A 14,772-nucleotide genomic window follows, 5' to 3' on the forward strand; every position below is an offset into this window, starting at 1 on the left:
CTGCATGAGGGGGCAGAAGTGGGCTGAATTAGTTACGTCGTCCTTTGTGAGTATGCAGCCGTATGTGTCTGTGAGGGTGCAAGAGTACTACATAGTGTGTTCATTGAAGAAGAGCTGAATTGGTTGTGCATATCAACATCACAGCTGTTTTTATGATGTCTGTCAGTCAGTCAAAAATACTTTATTTCGGCTGTACAGCCATAAAAGCACAATACATGTTATAATCCATAAATGACATGAAACATTACACATGTAAGGAAATCGGAAGTATTGAGGACAACAATTAACTAATTAACTAATAAAAAAAAAAGTATATTACATCTTTACCACAATATTAAATATCACTACCTATCTATCCGAACCCCAAAAAATTGCTATAGGGAACTATTAGTGAAACCCTGGTCTCCTTCTTTAAAATTTTAAGACTATTAAAACCAGTATCAATACATTTTTCATATTTTATCACACTATATATATATATTTTTTAATTTAAAAGAAAAGACATTAAATAAAATAAAAATAAAAATTGAAAAATAATAAATAAAAATAAAAATTAGCATCGCTGTTCTCTAGATGAAAGCAAAAGATGGTGATAAAATTAATTAAATGACACCAAAAAACTATTGCCCAACTCTTTCCTTTTTAGGATTCCTCTGCGTATGCACCACATTGCAAACAAAAATTTCGAGGTGGCGACAACAAATAATGGAAGTGTTTCATATTTGAGTAGCCTAAAAACCTCGGTGTGGCTTCTAAGCCCCAGATTTCTGCATAGTTGAAGAACCCACTTCGATCTGGACCTATGATATGCAGGACAGAAAAACATTACATGGAGTTCTGTTTCTTCAGAGGCAGAGCGGCCAGCACAAGCTGCTTTAGCTGCACCCTTCCATTTGTTCGTAAAAGCACAAAGCGGAAGCGAAACATGCCTAAATTGTAGAAACAGTTTTTTTGCCATGAACGGTTGGATACTGTCCAGGGTCAATTCCAATTTGTACTGCTGCTTGACATCCAGGAACCTTGAGGTCAGGCAGCATGAGTTTGTGCTCCTGGTCAATAAGACAAATTTGTATTCTTTAAAAGCAAGGACAAGGGACTTTTTAAAAATACTAGAACAGGTCTCTTCCGGTGTTGACCACTTACTAGCCCACCCCAGAGAAAGACAGACACTCCTAACATAAGACAGCCATGGTAAGTTGGTTGCCCCCAGTATGGACATAACATCCCTCAGTTCCTCCCTGTAATTAACCAACTCGGGTGTACTCCAAATACGGCGCCAGAAAAGGAGAGGACGTGAGGCAATTAAATCAGCAATAGGACCAATGCCCAGATCCATCCTAAGTGGGGCTAGGAGCGTGCTTTTTGGGAGACCCAACAACTGCCTAATGAATATATTCTCAGTCATCATTAGGATCTGGGATGGGCAGTGACCCCAAAGTTCAGCTCCATATAGGGAGGCTCCCCTCGCATGGGTTTTATAGATTTCAGCCGGGGGACCAACCACCTTTTGGGAACAGTTTTTATGAACTTTCAAAATACCTCCCGTTGACTGTGTCAATTTCAAATTTGCCTTAGTTATTTGGGTCCCCTAGACCATCTTATCATTTAATGTAATGCCCAAATAATCAAAAATTGGCACTCTCTCTAGGGACCTACCATCCATTTGGGGATGCGGACAATTAGTCATTTTAGCATGGAAAACCATGTATTTAGTTTTCTGGACATTTATCACTAAATTCCTATTCCTGCAGAATGTACTAAACTCATTCAATACACGCTGCATGCCCATTGTTGATTTTGACAGGAGCAGCGTGTCATCAGCGAACATTAGGGTTGGTATTTTCCTATTTGCCAACCTTGGTGAATCTATATCCTTGACAGCTAAAAGGGTTTCAATTAAACCGTTTAGAAAGAGGGAGAAGAGGGTTGGCGCTAGCACACATTCCTGTCTCACCCCTTTCTCCACAGGGAAGGGAGCAGTCAATTCTCCTTTCTTTCCGTATCTTATCCTTGCATAAGTACCTTCATGTAAACGCTTCAAAAGCTGACAAAGGTAGACCGGCGCCCCCATATCATGAAGAAGTGCCCATAGCTGATCACGATGGACCGTATCGAAGGTGGACTTAAGGTCCACAAAGGTTAGATAAAGGCTACACCCTTCCAAAGTTACTGTTTTCCAATGGATTAATTGCAATCTAAAAATTTGATCTATGGTCGATGTTTTAGACCTGAATCCTGCTTATAAAGGAGTCAGGACATTCATTTCGTCCATCCATGATTGCAATCGCCCCAGGAGAACACGAGCAAATATCTTTTGAGTAACATCGATAAAGCTGATAGGCCGATAATTTGCCGGATTTAATGGGGTGCCTTTTTTAAAAATTTGAATAATTTCCGCACCAGCCCAGATCGAAGGAAGCTCCATCCCCTGGATAATGGCGTTAAATAGAATCTGCAAGTAAGGTGCCCAGACTACCTGTTCAGTGCCCCACGAAGACAAGGTAGCAACCAACAAGAAGCACAATGGGAGACAACGACCAAGGGGCAGCACCAGGCCCAGGGGCCAGACCAGGCCAAGCAGCAGTACCGGCCCACGTTCCATTCCAACACGTGGTATCAGGAGTCCTACCCCCGTTCAGTGAGCTAGAAGACCCCGCAACAGCCTCTCCCCGATGGAAGATCTGGATAGAACAGCTCAACAACTACTTTATCGCAACCAGGGAGACAGACGAAGCAGTGAAAATATCCCTGCTCCTGCATTATGCAGGGGACGAAATCTTCAAGCTATTCAAGCACTTGCCCAACACAGGAGCAGCCACCGATTACAACGCGGCGGTGGCCGCCCTCGACGCCCACTTTGATCCTCAGTTGAACCCAGATTTCGAACGGTTCAAATTGCGCCAAACTCGGCAGAGAGAGGTGGAGTCGATGGATGTATTTTATGCCAGGCTTCGTGAACTCGCCAGCACCTGCACAGAAGATGACCAGCCAAAGGAATTACACGCGCAACTGTTCCAAGGGTGCCGAGATAAGACGTTGAGAGGGCTCATCCTGCGCCAACCGAAGATCGCGCTCAAAGATATGCTAGTACTAGCAAGGTCACACGACCTGTCGGCAGCCAGAGCAAACGAGATGGACCAAGCACTTATCAAACCCCGGTCCGAAACTATCAAAACAGAATGGGCAGACGCTCTCCGAGTCAAGCCAAGAGGAGACTCATTCAGAAGTCCAAAGCCGGAAGGAACCAAGCCAAGGTGTGGGTACTGTGGACATGAACCACATGCCGCAAAAGACTGCCCCGCGCAAGGAAAAACGTGCACCAACTGTGGAATACCCAACCATTTTGCCTCCGTATGCTGAAGGCGCACCAGAGGCCGCGAATTCCGAAACTGAAGGCCCCCAATAAAAGCAGTATGGCAACTATCAGTAACAGAAGGAATGCCGCCAGAAGACTTGAAAAGGAAGGGCAGGAGATATCAAGAGGCAAGTGAAGAATCATCGGACGATGACGACGGAGAAGCGTACCTGATCTCGTTTGCGCGGGAACTCAAGCTATGCCGCAGGCCTCAACCAACGTGTGTGGTCCACATGGTGGGAACGGAAGTGAAAGCAGTCATCGACACAGGTGCCACAGTTAATGTGATGGGCCTTCAACAATATCGACGCCTAAGGCCCTGCTCTCCAGTGACGCCATCCAAAACCAAGATCTACGCCTATGGAGCGGACACCCCTCTTCCATTGAAAGGGAAGATCACAGTTCCCATCAAGTCAGACGACCTTGAAGTAACAATGACAATCCACGTCATCGATAGGGAAGCAGACACCTACTAAGCAGCCACACCGCAGAGGACCTTGGACTGATTTCTTTCGCAAGGAGAATCCAGACTCACCAAGTAGAGGAGCTGCTCAACCAATTCCCTGAGCTATTTCAAGGACTTGGACACATCAGATGCGACCCGTTCAAACTACACATCGACAACAGTCGTCCCAGTCGCCCTGCGACACAGGAGAGTCCCATTCCACCTGCGGCTGCTAGTAGAAAAAGAGCTAGAGACCCTGGAAAAACAAGGCGTCATTGAAAAGGTGTCGGGACCAACACCATGGGTGTCCCCAATGGTCATCGCGGAAAAGTCGAAGCAGCCAGGAGCTATACGACTCTGTATCGACATGTGGTTGCCTAACAAAGCAATATGGAGGGAACGCCATATCATACCAACAATGGATGATATTATCGCAGACGTAAACAGGTCAAAGTGGTTCTTAAAGATCGACTTAAACGCAGGATACCACCAGCTCCCGTTATCTAAAGAAAGCCGCTACAGCACCACGTTCAGCACCCATCTGGGGCTAAGAAGATGTAAAAGACTCAACTTCGGAATATCTTCAGCGGCGGAAGTGTTCCAAAACACGATACGAGAAATGTTGTCAGGCTTACCCGGTGTGTTAAACGTCAGCGACGATATTTTAATCCACTCGGCGATGGCCGCGGACAACTACAAACACCTTCGCAACACACTGACACGCCTCAAAGAACACGGGGCGACCTTACACAAGGACAAGTGCCAGTTTTTCCAGCCTTTTCTAGAGTTCTGGGTACGTGTTCAACCAAGAAGGCATCCAGGTAGACCCAAGGAAATCACAATCCATCAAGGACGCACCCGCACCAACAACACCGACGGAAGTGCGCAGCTTTCTAGGTATGGCAACATACTGCGGGAGATTCATCCCATGATTGGCCACTCGAGCGGAACCCCTACGAGCCCTCATCAGATCGGACGCAAAGTGGCAATGGGGGCAAAAAGAAGAGGAGGCGTTCCAAGGAATAAAAGATGCCCTTCTAGGAGAAGCCACGCTGGCATATTTTGACCCAACAAAGCAAACGGAAGGACTCATGGACGCAAGCCCAGTAGGGCTCGGTGCCGTGCTGGCCCAGGAACATGAACCAGGTTGCTGGGCAGCATTATCCTTCGCCAGTAAGTCCCTGACACCCACAGAAACCAGATATGCTCAAATTGAACAAGAAGTGCTGGCCATCAAGTTGTCCTGCAACCACTTCCACCTATACCTCAAAGGACAACCGTTCAAGATGGTCACAGACCACCAACCACTAGTCCCCCCCTTCAAAGGGACAGCGCCTCACTCACCTCCGCGTATCGAGAGATGGGCAGTTCAGCTGCAACCGTATGAAATGGAGGTAGTATACCGGCCAGGAGCCAAAAACCCCGCAGACTTTTTATCCAGACACCCCATTCCGGTTGAAACACAGGAGGACACGGAAGACGTCGAACAACACGTGCACCAAGTATCCACAGCGGCCTGTCCCCTAAACATGACTCTGGAGGATATCAAAGAGGCGGCCACCACAGATCCGGTATACAACAAGACCCTGAAAGCAGTACAGGAAGGATCGTGGACAAATGATCTGCGACAAGCCAACTCCTGGAGTCCGGAAGAGCGAGAACACACGGCGAAAATGTGGCACATACGGAACAAACTCAGCGCCACAAGCGACGGGATCCTGCTCCGAGGACCCAGGCTGGTGATACCGCGAGCCCTGAGACACAAGGCGACGCAGCTGGCCCATGGAGGGCATCAAGGAATCACAAAAATGAAAGCCAAAATTTCGAACGAACTATGAACCAGGGCCCTGGACAGTTACCGCGAATCGCGGGACCATGGTAACCGCACAAAAAGGAGGAGAGGAAGCATCCCGAAATGTGTCCTGGTTCAAGGAAGTGCCCCCAGAACACACCGGGAGGCACACAGAGGGACCAACAGATGGCGCACCTACACCGACACCAGAGACCACGGAGACCATCCCCGGATCTGCGGCCAGCCCAGCCCCAGAGAGCGGACTTCCCACCAGTCCACGACTGCGATGCTCTCCGCAACGGTACAGTCTGTAGCCGAATCCTCGTCCTAGCCGGCGGTTGAAGGACTTCACCTGCTGAAGACGTCCAGAGGCGGCAGGCGGAAGACACGCAAGTACCACCACCTATGTGGTTGAACTGTCTGAACTCTTTGAGTTGTGATTTTGTTTTCATTGACCGAGTTGGATAGGGATGTAGTGTCTCACGGTCTAGTTGTTAAAAGACCCCCCCACTCCATCCGCGGGCCAGGCGTGGCCTGCGGGGTACCAATAAAAGGAGCCGCCCACTCGGGGGCGCGGTCTCCAAACTGACTGAGTAGTGTGAGCTGAATGTGTTCGCCGGCTCCGCGAGTCGCGGCCTAGTAATATTCCAAACCTAGAAGTAGGGCATATTACACAAGGCACCTGGGGGGTCCCCCTCTGGGCTCAATCAGAAGCCCTGCAGCCAGAGTGCTGTGCTGAGGGGGCCCCCTGGAGCTTTGGGCCCCCCGCACCACGGGGGCTGCGGGGGCCTGTGTTACGCCCCTGGGGGTAATGTTCTCCAGCTGCGGCCTGCTAGTGCTACCTCCGCAGTTTCATTCCAGTTGAGGCAGGGCTTTCTGGGGGTGGGGTTTAGACACAAATGTGGCGTATTTATGAGACACCGAAAGCACTGGAGGTTCAGCTGAATGCGAAGAGCTTACACAAGGCACCACTCAGCCTGGAGTTCTTTTTAAAAGCAAAGTAGTCCTGTTACTTCGACCCTTTAATATACAGTTTGCAGGTTGATCGGACTGGCCTGTCGGGGAATCTGGCAGTGCCAGTAGGGTTGTTCTGACAGGTCAGTGTGTGGGCTATTTTCGGCTGTTTGTGGGCCTGATTTATCTCTCTTGGGCAGGTTTTTACTGTTGCTTTCCCTGATATTACCAAGCGGGCACAAATCCATGAAGGACCCCCTCATACCTTGCACAAAACGTATATACGTCTTAGCGTTTCCAACCCTAACCCCTTTGTTATCTAACATGTCTATGCACATTCTTTTGTGACAAAATACAGTTGCATCAACAAAACAGACCACACACCTTTTTTTGTGGGAAAACTGTCGCAAGTTTAGTCATAATCTGTAATGCAGTACACAGGTAGGATTGACTTGCGGGTGATCATACGAGTGCAGCGCTGTTTAGGTCTAACCGCTGACACCTATCCTGGAACAATTTCCAGCCACAGGGCATTATGTTGCCATCTCATTATTAATCCAGTGCTGTATATTTCGTATTGGGGCTGCGTCCAAATAATTTTGTGTGGTTGCTTCACCCGTGCCACCACGGAGTGAGGTAAGGCCAAACCCCAGCTGTCAGGATACCAACAGTCCCTTATGTAATGAAGGAGTCGCCGTCACGTTCTTCTCATGGCCCCCTATGGCCTGAGGATCTCATATTTAGTGGCCCCATCTCCCTCTGATGGGATATCAATCTCTTTTTGAATTAAAATCACCCTGTAACTCTTCTTGCGATCGTGTACAGCGATTTGCTGTTCTTCTTAGCTCTCCTGTTCCTGCTGGGTGGGTGGGTGGCAAATTCCTCCACTGCTGGCCACTGAAAGAGGAATATCTAGCTGTAGTGCCAACCTAAATACCCCGCTGACCTCCCAGAAGTGACATCATACCTGGGGAGGCGAGATCTCGCACTCGCCGTGGCCAACTTCTAGGCCAGGTGGGCACAGAAAAAATACTACCCCCATGGGCAGTGAGGAAACAATAAGGGGCTGTCCCCTTTGGTGTACCCCTGTGGGGGACGTGGAACGCCACCTTACAAGTTCAAAACTGCCTGATTAGCAACCGTGGACAATTTTCCTTAGCTATCTGATCCGCTAACGGGACACACTTTTATTTTGATTCTTGGACCTATTCCAACAAGTCACTCTCTGAGGGGGTGCATATAACCAGCACTATTTACTGCCCAGGAATGAGGGCTGTTTCTGGCAAGTAGGCAGAATGATGGAGGAAAGCAACTGCAGCTGGTTGTATGCTTTTTGTGGTGGATAGTGATTGGTGGGTTGATCTCAGTAGTAAGGGTGGGCCTGGATGCTATTCTGTGAAACGCCGTATGGTCGCAGTAGAAGTTTGATATGGATTTTAGCATGGAAGATAAAGCAAGAAAAAGCTTGTGATCATACTCTTCTCGATCATCTTTTCCCGGTTTCTGAAGAGCTGGTTGTTGATTCATTTACCATTTTTTTCCTACCGTCAATCCTGCACTTTTCTTGTCTTTTTCTGCACCTCTCTTCTCCCTTTCTGCACCTCTTTTGATTCTTTCTGCAACCCTGTTGTCTCTTTCTGCACTTGTCTTCCCTCTTTCTGTACCTTTCCTGCGAGTTTTTGCATCTCACTTGCCTCTTTCTGCACTTTTCTTGCTTCTTTATACACCTCTGTTGCTTCTTTCAGCAATTCTCTTGCCTCTTTGTGCACTTCTCTTGCCTGTTTCAGCACCTCTCTTGCCTCTTTTTGCACATCTGCTGGCTCTCTCTGTACCTCACTTGCTCCTTTTTACACTTCTCTTGCCTCTTTCTGCACCCCTGTTGCTTGATTCTGCACTTTCCATGCTTCTTTCTGCACCTGTCTTGCTTCTTACTGCACCCCTGTTGTCTCTTTATGTACCTCTTTTGAATCTTTCTGCACTTTTCTTGCCTTTTTTGCACCTCTCTTTGCCCTTTCTGCACGTCTGTTGCCTCTTTCTGCACCTCATTTGCTTCTTTCTGCAACCCTGTTGTCTCTTTCTGCACTTGTCTTCCCTCTTTCTGAACCATTCCTGTCTGTTTTTGCATCTCACTTGCCTCTTTCTGCTCTTTTCTTGCTTCTTTCTACATAACCTTAAACCCTAAACCTTGAAACACCACCCACAGCATGACCCCCTATGCTGCTCGAACACCTCTGCTCTGCCCTAAAGCCTGAAACACCAGCACAACTCCCTACACCACCAGAACACCACTGCTCTGTCCTAAACCCTGAAACACCACCCACAGCATGAACCCCTACACTGCTGGAACATCACTGCTCTGCCCTATACCCTGAACACCACCCCCAGCAAGACCCCCTTCACTGCCCAAAAACCACTGCACTGCACTTAACCCCGAAACACCACCCCCTGCATGACCCCTACACTGCCCGAATACCACTGCACTGCCCTAAACCCTGAAACACCACCCCAAGCACGTCCACCCACACTGCCCGAACCCCACTGCTCTACCCTATACTCTGAAATACCAGCACCAGCACGTCACCCTACACTGCCTGAACACCACCGCACTGCCCTAAACCCTGAAACACCAGCCCCAGCATGACCCCCTACACTGCCCAAACAGCACTGCACTGCCCTAAACCCTGAAACACCAGCCCCAGCACGACCCCCTACACTGTCCGAACACCACTGCACTGCCCTAAACCCTGAAACACCACTCCCAGCAAGACCATCTACGCTGCCCGAACACCACTGCCCTAAACCCTAAAACACTACTCAGAGCAAGATCCCCTACACTGCCAGAACACTACTGCATTGCCCTAAACCCTGAAACACCACCCCCTGCTCGACCCCCTACACTGCCCGAACACCACTGCACTGCCCCAAACCCTAAAACACCAGCCCCCGCATATCCCCCTACACTGCCCAAAAACACTTGCCTCTTTCTGCTCTTTTCTTGCTTCTTTCTACAAAACCTTAAACCCTAAACCTTGAAACACCACCCCCAGCATGACCCCCTATGCTGCTCGAACACCACTGCTCTGCCCTAAAGCCTGAAACACCAGCACAACTCCCTACACCACCAGAACACCACTGCTCTGCCCTAAAACCTGAAACACCACCCCCAGCACAACCCCCTACACTGCCAGAACACCACTGCTCTGCCCTAAACCCTGAAACACCACCCACAGCATGAACCCCTACACTGCTGGAACATCACTGCTCTGCCCTATACCCTGAACACCACCCCCAGCAAGACCCCCTTCACTGCCCAAAAACCACTGCACTGCCCTAAACCCTGAAACACCACCCCCTGCATGACCCCCTACACTGCCCGAATACCACTGCACTGCCCTAAACCCTGAAACACCACCCCAAGCACGTCCACCCACACTGCCCGAACCCCACTGCTCTACCCTATACTCTGAAACACCAGCACCAGCACGTCACCCTACACTGCCTGAACACCACCGCACTGCCCTAAACCCTGAAACACCAGCCCCAGCATGACCCCCTACACTGCCCAAACAGCACTGCACTGCCCTAAACCCTGAAACACCAGCCCCAGCACGACCCCCTACACTGTCCGAACACCACTGCACTGCCCTAAACCCTGAAACACCACTCCCAGCAAGACCATCTACACTGCATGAACACCACTGCCCTAAACCCTAAAACATTACCCAGAGCAAGATCCCCTACACTGCCAGAACACCACTGCATTGCCCTAAACCCTGAAACACCACCCCCTGCTCGACCCCTACACTGCCCGAACAGCACTGCACTGCCCTAAACCCTGAAACACCACTCCCAGCAAGACCATCTACACTGCCCAAACACCACTGCCCTAAACCCTAAAACACCACCCAGAGCAAGATCCCCTACACTGCCAGAACACCACTGCATTGCCCTAAACCCTGAAACACCACCCCCTGCTCGTCCCCTACACTGCCCGAAAACCACTGCACTGCCCCAAACCCTAAAACACCAGCCCCCGCATATCCCCCTACACTGCCCAAAAAACCACTTGCCTCTTTCTGCTCTTTTATTGCTTCTTTCTACAAAACCTTAAACCCTAAACCTTGAAACACCACCCCCAGCATGACCCCCTATGCTGCTCGAACACCACTGCTCTGCCCTAAAGCCTGAAACACCAGCACAACTCCCTACACCACCAGAACACCACTGCTCTGCCCTAAAACCTGAAACACCACCCCCAGCACAACCCCCTACACTGCCAGAACACCACTGCTCTGCCCTAAACCCTGAAACACCACCCACAGCATGAACGCCTACACTGCTGGAAAATCACTGCTCTGCGCTATACCCTGAACACCACCCCCAGCAAGACCCCCTTCACTGCCCAAAAACCACTGCACTTCCCTAAACCCTGAAACACCACCCCCTGCATGACCCCCTACACTGCCCGAATACCACTGCACTGCCCTAAACCCTGAAACACCACCCCAAGCACGTCCACCCACACTGCCCGAACCCACTGCTCTACCCTATACTCTGAAACACCAGCACCAGCACGTCACCCTACACTGCCTGAACACCACCGCACTGCTCTAAACCCTGAAACACCAGCCCCAGCATGACCCCCTACACTGCCCAAACAGCACTGCACTGCCCTAAACCCTGAAACACCAGCCCCAGCACGACCCCCTACACTGTCCGAACACCACTGCACTGCCCTAAACCCTGAAACACCACTCCCAGCAAAACCATCTACACTGCCCGAACACCACTGCCCTAAACCCTAAAACACTACCCAGAGCAAGATCCCCTACACTGCCGGAACACCACTGCATTGCCCTAAACCCTGAAACACCACCCCCTGCTCGACCCCCTACACTGCCCGAACACCACTGCACTGCCCCAAACCCTAAAACACCAACCCCCGCATATCCCCCTACACTGCCCAAAAAACCACTTGCCTCTTTCTGCTCTTTTCTTGCTTCTTTCTACAAAACCTTAAACCCTAAACCTTGAAACACCACCCCCAGCATGACCCCCTATGCTGCTCGAACACCACTGCTCTGCCCTAAAGCCTGAAACACCAGCACAACTCCCTACACCACCAGAACACCACTGCTCTGCCCTAAACCCTGAAACAAAACCCACAGCATGAACCCCTACACTGCTGGAACATCACTGCTCTGCCCTATACCCTGAACACCACCCCCAGCAAGACCCCCTTCACTGCCCAAAAACCACTGCACTGCCCTAAACCCTGAAACACCACCCCCTGCATGACCCCCTACACTGCCCGAATACCACTGCACTGCCCTAAACCCTGAAACACCACCCCAAGCACGTCCACCCACACTGCCCGACCCCACTGCTCTACCCTATACTCTGAAACACCAGCACCAGCACGTCACCCTACACTGCCTGAACACCACCACACTGCCCTAAACCCTGAAACACCAGCCCCAGCATGACCCCCTACACTGCCCAAACAGCACTGCACTGCCCTAAACCCTGAAACACCAGCCCCAGCACGACCCCCTACACTGTCCGAACACCACTGCACTGCCCTAAACCCTGAAACACCACTCCCAGCAAGACCATCTACACTGCCCGAACACCACTGCCCTAAACCCTAAAACATTACCCAGAGCAAGATCCCCTACACTGCCAGAACACCACTGCACTGCCCTAAACCCTGAAACACCACCCCCTGCTCGACCCCCTACACTGCCCGAACACCACTGCACTGCCCCAAACCCTAAAACACCAGCCCCCGCATATCCCCCTACACTGCCCAAAACACCACTGCTCTGCCCTAAACCCTAAAACATGAGCCCCAGCACGATCCCCAACACTGCCCGAACCCAAACACCACTGCTCTGCCCTAAACCCTAAAACACCAGCCCTAGCACGACCCCCTACACTGTCCAAACACCACTGCTCTGCCCTAAACTCTAAAACTCCAGTCCCAGCATGACCCCCTACACTGCCCGAACACTACTGCACTGCCCTAAACCCTGAAACACTACCCCTTCACGACCCCCTACACTGCCCAAACACCACTGCACTGCCCTAAACCCTGAAACACCACCCCTGCATGGCCCCCTACACTGCCCAAACACCACTGCACTGCCCTAAACCCTGAAACACCAGCCCCAGCATGACCCCCTACACTGCCCAAACAGCACTGCACTGCCCTAAACCCTGAAACACCACCCCCAGCACGACCCCCTACACTGTCCGAACACCACTGCACTGCCCTAAACCCTGAAACACCACTCCCAGCAAGACCATCTACACTGCCCAAACACCACTGCCCTAAACCCTAAAACACTACCCAGAGCAAGATCCCCTACACTGCCAGAACACCACTGCATTGCCCTAAACCCTAAAACACCACCCCCTGCTCGACCCCCTACAGTGCCCGAACACCACTGCAGTGCCCCAAACCCTAAAACACCAGCCCCCGCATATCCCCATACACTGCCCAAAAAACCACTTGCCTCTTTCTGCTATTTTCTTGCTTCTTTCTACAAAACCTTAAACCCTAAACGTTGAAACACCACCCCCAGCATGACCCCCTATGCTGCTCGAACACCACTGCTCTGCCCTAAAGCCTGAAACACCAGCACAACTCCCTACACCACCAGAACACCACTGCTCTGCCCTAAACCCTGAAACACCACCCACAGCATGAACCCCTACACTGCTGGAACATCACTGCTCTGCCCTATACCCTGAACACCACCCCCAGCAAGACCCCCTTCACTGCCCAAAAACCACTGCACTGCCCTAAACCCTGAAACACCACCCCCTGCATGACCCCCTACACTGCCCGAATACCACTGCACTGCCCTAAACCCTGAAACACCACCCCAAGCACGTCCACCCACACTGCCCGACCCCACTGCTCTACCCTATACTCTGAAACACCAGCACCAGCACGTCACCCTACACTGCCTGAACACCACCACACTGCCCTAAACCCTGAAACACCAGCCCCAGCATGACCCCCTACACTGCCCAAACAGCACTGCACTGCCCTAAACCCTGAAACACCAGCCCCAGCACGACCCCCTACACTGTCCGAACACTACTGCACTGCCCTAATCCCTGAAACACCACTCCCAGCAAGACCATCTACACTGCCCGAACACCACTGCCCTAAACCCTAAAACATTACCCAGAGCAAGATCCCCTACACTGCCAGAACACCACTGCACTGCCCTAAACCCTGAAACACCACCCCCTGCTCGACCCCCTACACTGCCTGAACACCACTGCACTGCCCCAAACCCTAAAACACCAGCCCCCACATATCCCCCTACACTGCCCAAAACACCACTGCTCTGCCCTAAACCTTAAAACATGAGCCCCAGCACGATCCCCAACACTGCCCGAACCCAAACACCACTGCTCTGCCCTAAACCCTAAAACACCAGCCCTAGCACAACCCCCTACACTGTCCAAACACCACTGCTCTGCCCTAAACTCTAAAACTCCAGTCCCAGCATGACCCCCTACACTGCCCGAACACTACTGCACTGCCCTAAACCCTGAAACACTACCCCTTCACGACCCCCTACACTGCCCAAACACCACTGCACTGCCCTAAACCCTGAAACACCACCCCTGGATGGCCCCCTACACTGCCCAAACACCACTGCACTGCCCTAAACCCTGAAACACCAGCCCCAGCATGACCCCCTACACTGCCCAAACAGCACTGCACTGCCCTAAACCCTGAAACACCAGCCCCAGCACGACCCCCTACACTGTCCGAACACCACTGCACTGCCCTAAACCCTGAAACACCACTCCCAGCAAGACCATCTACACTGCCCAAACACCACTGCCCTAAACCCTAAAACACTACCCAGAGCAAGATCCCCTACACTGCCAGAACACCACTGCATTGCCCTAAACCCTAAAACACCACCCCCTGCTCGACCCCCTACAGTGCCCGAACACCACTGCAGTGCCCCAAACCCTAAAACACCAGCCCCCGCATATCCCCCTACACTGCCCAAAAAACCACTTGCCTCTTTCTGCTATTTTCTTGCTTCTTTCTACAAAACCTTAAACCCTAAACCTTGAAACACCACCCCCAGCATGACCCCCTATGCTGCTCGAACACCACTGCTCTGCCCTAAAGCCTGAAACACCAGCACAACTCCCTACACCACCAGAACACCACTGCTCTGCCCTAAA

General features: G+C 51.2%; 1 protein-coding gene across 1 annotated transcript in view; it reads left to right on the forward strand.

The window, feature by feature from the left end:
* LOC146808477 (transient receptor potential cation channel subfamily M member 2-like) overlaps positions 1-14,772 on the forward strand; it is a 1,642,641-nt gene that overhangs the window by 1,535,588 nt on the left and 92,281 nt on the right. The window lies entirely within an intron of this gene.

This window comes from Triturus cristatus, chromosome 8, assembly GCF_964204655.1.
Source record: "Triturus cristatus chromosome 8, aTriCri1.1, whole genome shotgun sequence".
Lineage (NCBI taxonomy): Eukaryota > Metazoa > Chordata > Amphibia > Caudata > Salamandridae > Triturus > Triturus cristatus.